Raw genomic sequence first — 6,854 nt, 5'->3', positions numbered from 1 at the left:
GATCTTCGATGCTCGTGGCACTAGAAGTGGATTGTACAATCTCTATCCATCCTACATGGTAGGCGTGGCCAGAGTGTAGATCCGTCAACACCTCAGTGTGGAGGTCGTATGTCCAATGATCATTAATGAACAATCCTTCTAGAGTCGACGTGTTGACGGTTTCTTGTGAGGTAGAAGCAATGTTGCTCCCCGTGGTTTTACTTGTCACCAACGGTACTCTAGAGGGAAATTCTGAAGGAGGCAGCTCAACAGGGCCTTCTTGGTAAGAAGTTGGCAGGATATCCACATGGACACTCTTTGGGGGTGTGGGGTCCACGTGCGATGTGAAAGGAGAGTCCACTTCCCCACCCCCTTCGCGTGCTTCATCTGCATTAGGTTCCGAGCGAGTAGCTCTACCTAATGTTTCCATGAAACGGCTAAACATACTAGTACTAGGCTGTGGAGCTTCGGGAGGTGCATGGCCTTCTCTCTCAGTGTTTTGGGTAGGGTATGCTTCCATGATTTGTGAGTCGGAGGAGGAATCACTAGCGGCTATTTTAGGGTCTTGGGTGGTGCTACCTTGTGTCCCTGCTGAGGGTCTAGATCCTATCGTGGATGGGTAATGGGTGTCCGTATGAACAGAGGCACCCTCAATATGCTCGTGTTCTAGCACCCGCCCAGAGCGTAAGTGCATGTGCTTTTGATACCCTAAGGTGTCAAAAAGCTGCTCTAGGAGGCCTTGTGACTAGTTTTTAGCGTGTTTTTTGTTTGTTTTTTTGCTAGAGTTTTTAGAGCGTGTCGTGGAATGGGTCGTGTGATAGCTCGAAACGAGCGTATCGGTCAGAGGGTCGTGCCGTGCTTTACAGCCCTCCGTTTGGTCACTCTATGCTCTCGGAATCCCTAAAACTGTCAATTTCCAGTAGGGAACTAGGCCCAAACTAGAAAGTCTAAGGGTGCAAGTGGGAAGAGAAAGGAGGAGAGTGGAGGACTTGTCCCACATGCTCTCATTCTCTCTTGAGGGAGTAGGGTATATATATAAGAGTGAGTCTAGTATATATCATAGGACTGAGGACTGAGGCCTGGGCCTGGGCCTGGGCTTGGGCTTGGGCTTGGGCTTGGGAAAATGATCCCGATCTATCTTTTATACAAACCAACCCGTACGTTTTAAGAGTCACGTTTTTTATTTTCGAAAAATTTCGCCGCCCTGCTCGCGTTTTTAATATTTTTTTTGGAATTTTTTTTCTTTTTCTTTTTGGTGCAGAAAATACAGAAATTGAAAACGCAGATATGTAGAAAATTGAGAAATTGCAGAAATTGCAGAAATTGCAGAAAAAAACGCAGAAATTGCAAAAAATGCAGAAATTGCAGAAAATTAAAAAAACGCTGAAATGCAGAAATTGCAGAAAAACGTTGAAATTGCAGAAAATTAAAAAAACGCAGAAATGCAGAAAATTGCAGAAATTGAAAACGCCGAACTTGAAAATGCAGGAATTGCGGAGATTGAAAAAACGCAGACAATAGCAGAAATTGAAACTTGACAGCAAATGCAGAAAACGCAAAAAATAGAAATCTCCACACACTCCTTCCCTGCCTTTCCTATGATAGAAATTGCACCACAAGGAAGCGTAAAGTGCTAACCGAGCTTAGTGTAGGGCATATCCCCGGCAGCGGCGCCAAAAATGTGCGCTCCTTGCCGCACTGTCGAAGCAAGAGACTTGCCGATACACCGTATGCGAGCTACAAACGGCTCCAAGCACACAACAAGACTAAACTAGCAAGCTCAAGAAAACAAAGGGTGTGTCACTCACCGCTCTACGCTCGCCTTCGTGGTGGATTCCTCGCCGCGATGAAGAAGAAGCTGCAGTCGTGCCGCGCTCAACCGCTTCGCCGCCGTCGTGCCTTCGTAATGCTCGATCGCACACACACTCTCCCTCTCTCTCTCTCTCTCACACACACACACACACACAAGGAGGTGAAGAAGAAGAAGATGGAGATGGAGCAAGAGCACTCTTCAATTGCACAAATGAGAGAATGAGTAAAAATTAGGTTTAGTTGGCTTTTATAGGAGCTCACCCCATTCACACTTGGGCGCCCATGCTTAACCAACTAATCCCTTGAATGTCCAAGTTAAAGTGCGCCTCTCATCGGCGATCACTCTATCTTTCCCTATTGGACCGACAAGCCCGGTACCTGACTCTACCAAATACATAATACGCGTCCATCGTAGGTGATAGGGTGTCTATGAGCCGTGAGGGTTAAGAGACATTAGGTTGAACTTTGGGTTGCATCAGCTCTTCAATTTGCTCATAAGGATTAGAGATATCCTTATTCTCCATAAGGCCAAGAAATATTTGGTTCTCATCATGCTCTTCTTCAAGAAACAAGGAGGAAACATCTAGATCACTATCGCTGCTATCTTCCACTTCATTGCCCTCATCCCTATTGTCTTCTTCTTCACTTGAGTACTCTTCTTCATCACTTTTCTCATCAAAATCAGCATCCAAAGATTGCTTGCTAGCGATGTCAAACCTCTTCTTATCACCCCTTCTATTGTAGATAGTGATGGTACCATGTCCCCAATCCTGTATAGCTTTGGTTGCCTGTAACCATGGTCTTCCAAGGATGAGAGGGAAAGCACCAATACCCACGGGCATAACATGGCAATTGACCAGAACTTTAACATCAAATACATCCACCTCCAAGTCCTTTACAACTCCCAAGCACCTCACCCTTGATTGGTTGGCAAGCTTTATGCGAAAACGTGAATTCTTCACCATGTTGAGTCCCAACTTTGATACACAAGCTTGAGTAATAACACATACCTGTGCACCTCCATCAATATAAGCCTCTCCAATGCACTTCCTCTTATGCCATGCATCCATATTAGGACATATATCAGGTAGCTCATTCAAAGACAAGACTCTCACTGACCCCCTTGCAGGCTCCTTCTTCATGGGGTTGACTACGTGCTTCCATTGCCTCTTTAACTTGGGACACATCTCCATGAGTTGCCCAAAGGTAACATCAGCCTTTCTACCCACCAAATCAGCCCTTAAACTATAATTTGGTATCCCTTCTCCCAAAGGAAAGTCGGATGCATTGTAATATTTCCTGGGCTTTCTCTTCTTATTCTCTTTACCTGTACCTGTTTCAACCTGTTTCCCTCTTTTATGGCTGGGACTTGCATCACTCATGTCATGATCTCTTGTAACCCTCTTACCTACAGGCATGACCATAGCTCCCAAATCATCCTCTTTCTTCTCCAAACGGATTATGCTTACCACTTTTGTTTTGCCCTTCTCTTCTGTTGTCAATCCACTTGGTCCTGCTTCCCCTTTAATCTCAATACCATAATCTTGAGCTCGAGAAGGAATTTGTGGAGGAAGAGGAAACATGTCGCCACCCATTCTCTTTGGCTTGTCACATTGAGGGCTTTTATGACCCCATTCACCACAATTGTAGCATTGAAACATATCCCCTCTTCCAGCCATGCCTCTTCCTCTACCACCTGTATAACCCTCATTGCTTCCATAACCACGTCCATATCCATAAGTTTGACCTCTTCCACCTCCCATCATATGCACACTAAGATTCTTCATAAGACCGACAACCTCTTGCATCTCCTTGCGAAAGGCATTCACATCATGAGAAGCTTGTTGATCATAACCTGGCTCCCTGATGAGGACCCTTGGTTGCTCTACCGCTTTCACTTCAAGCTTTGGCTCCACATTGATTCCAAGTTGATGAAGACGCTCTGCTTTCAACTCTTTATTCTTTGCAATTTCAACTGCCTCCTCAAAGGTCCTTGGCTGCTTAAGCTCTACCTTCAAGAGTAGGTTACTCCTCAAGCTTGCAAGAAACCTGTCCTTCTTCAACATGGCTGGAGGAATTTCAGCCCCCAAAGATGTACACCACTTTGCCCATAACGCATTGAATGCCTTGAGAAAGTCTTCTATGGTTTGGCCTTCATCTTGTACTAAGCCTTGAATAGACTGCCATACCTTTTGTGGGTCTTCCACCAATTGAAAGTGTGTAAGAAAAGCATGCCTTACCATTTCATAAGTCATGACTTGAGGAGTTTGGGCTGATTGTAGCTCCTTTTTCGTAGCCTTCTAACCATTCCCTAGCATCTCCCTTCAAACAGAAGTAGAAGATTTGTAGCACCAACACTGGGTCTTGCTTGTCAGCAAGAAGGCAAGCAAACTCCATTCTCTCAATGAAACCTTTAGAACTTTCATTTGATTTTCCACTAAAATCCGGAAAATTAAATGCCATGTCTTCAAAACCTGTAAACTGAAGGTAACTTGAAGCGATTCCTCGGTGGCGGGCACCAAAACACTGTTGGGAAACAAGCAAACTGGAACACCTCTATAGCGATGTCACCCAAGAGCGTTGAAAGAGAACTACAAGACACCAAAATCTTCACAAAATCCTTTTGAAACACCACAAGTCCAATAGGAGTAGACCCTTGGGAATTTACTAGCCGTCGCCCACCCAAGTGACTATGTCACATAGGAGCAAAACCTTGTCAAAGCATGGATTTACAGCACACGCCGACCAATGCATATGAAGACAAGAGCCTCTCCTTTCACAATCAAACATCACAAACCCACAACTTCAACATCAATTCCACAATTCATAGATACATGCCCTCCGAATCTGTCTACACACAATTTGCCACTAGGCTGCCATAGCCATAACCATTCAGAGAACTAGTCGTAACCTGATGAGCACAACTCCAATTGGGGCACTTTAAAGCTTGAGAGAAAGCTTGAAAAATGACAGGCGAGAAATTTGAAGATGACTAAAATTGATTCCATACGCCCCAATGAGAAAAATTGACGCGAACAGAGAGCTGTCCCAGCACGACTACATGTAGAGAAGGCTAGTCGGGGCAAAAAACTGCATCCAAGAGCACCAAGGAGATAGAACGAGCTAAAACCTAAAAATTTATGATCTTTGGCTGAATTTTTTTTAGTTTGTACATGAGTTTTAGTTATATAAAAGGCTCACTTCAAAAAACTCACTCACGGGCACTTACAGTAGCCCGACAGCTGTCACTAGACTAGCGACTTGCAGTGCATGTACATGTGCTTGCTAAAGCAAGCTAAAAAACCCACAAAAGGAAATCCCACACGCCCTTTTGACATTGGGCATCATGTTCGTATGTACAAATTTAAAAAAAACGGGGTGTCAGAAATGTGCCCAACACTGTGACAGGCTCGAGGCGTGCCATTCAGGGTTTTAGAGGCCGTCGGGGTTCGGGGTTCTTAGTGGGGGCACCAAAATGACTTGAGCAAAGAAAACCTCGAACCCCGACGGCTTCTAAATCGCAAAACAAACTGTCAATGAGTGCCAGCAACGAAGGCAACGAAGGGGCTGAAATCATCTACATCGACATTCATCATGAAGAAGCCATTCACATCAAAGGCGGAAAGAAAACGGTGAGGCGTCTTTTCCCTAAAGAAACTGCAGTCAAAGTTATAACCTTTACTCCAAAATGGCCTAAAGGGGCGGCTCGAGCCAAATGTAAGGAAAAGGTAAGCCAGTCTAGAAACACATGACCCTGAAGGGAGAAGCATATGGCCAAGAAACTGCTTCAAGCTCAGAAAGCGGGGTTGTACCCAGCTTGCCAAAGAGGAAGTCATCCGAAGCTAAGCGGCGAAAGGTCGGTTATGGATTTTCACGACGCATGTGAGTACTACCAGTCCACTTCAACAATCCTGAAGAAGAAGTGGTAGAAGATTCCCATGTCCTAGGGAAGAGTGGTTCGGCTACTGTTCTCGCTATTTTGGAAGACGGGTAGAGGATCTTCCTCCTCTCCCTGAAGAAGCACTCCACCACGGGTGAAACCCAGTGGGCTAGAGAGAAGTTGCAGCTGAATGGAGTGGAATTCATGCAACACGTTGACTACGGAAATTATCTACAATTGCTACTAGCCAAGAGGCTAGGAGTAGTCAGACGCATCGCCATCACCTCGTACGTGCTAAGCGACGAAGGAAAGGTAGAGCCCATGAAAAGCAACGACCTCCTGTGGATGTGCCGACTCATCAACACTGGCACGATAAGAGTATAAGTAAGTACTCCACCCTCTGTGCATGATGGAAAATGGGCCGACAGCATTGAAGGAGTACGAGCGGAAGTGTGACGCGAGAGAGAGTGCGAGAAGAAGAGCACAACGATATGGTGAACTCGCTCTACTGTAATGTGTAGAGCATAGTGAGTTCTTATTAGGTTTTTACAAAACAATATGTGTACATACCTGGCGGCCCGTCCACTTACCTGGGCGACCACATTGAGCTTTATACCCCAACAACCTCCCACTTAAAGTCCAATGTGGTACTTTAAGTGTGAGAGAAGCTACTATACAATCTAATATACAAGAGATGTAGAGAAGTGATGTACTACCCTACACCTAACTGCTTGCGAAAATGCGCAAAGCCCTCTGAGGGAAGTCCTTTTGTAAGTAGATCAGCAAGATTTTCTGTGGTGTGAACTTTAACAAGCTGAAGTTGCTTATCCTCGAGCATTTCCCTGATGAAATGATACTTCACATCCACATGCTTTGTCTTTGAGTGATAAACTGGATTGCGAGCCAATTGTATAGCACTTTGACTATCAAAATATAACACAGGCATCTCTTCTTTGATTCCCAAATCTGTTACTAGTGGATTAAGCCAAATTGATTCTTTGCATGCCTCTGATGCTGCAACATATTCAGCCTCTGTAGTAGACTGAGTAACACAATCTTGTAATCTAGAACGCCATGATACTGCTCCACCAGCCAATGTAAAGACATACCCTGACGTAGACCTTCGGTTGTCTAAGTCACCTGCATAATCTGAGTCTGTAAAACCCTTTACACTTAGCTCCTG

The sequence above is a fragment of the Adiantum capillus-veneris genome, chromosome 25 (assembly GCF_014529385.1).
Source record: "Adiantum capillus-veneris isolate H3 chromosome 25, ASM1452938v2, whole genome shotgun sequence".
NCBI classification, from domain to species: domain Eukaryota; kingdom Viridiplantae; phylum Streptophyta; class Polypodiopsida; order Polypodiales; family Pteridaceae; genus Adiantum; species Adiantum capillus-veneris.
Note: the sequence above shows the minus strand (reverse complement) of the source record.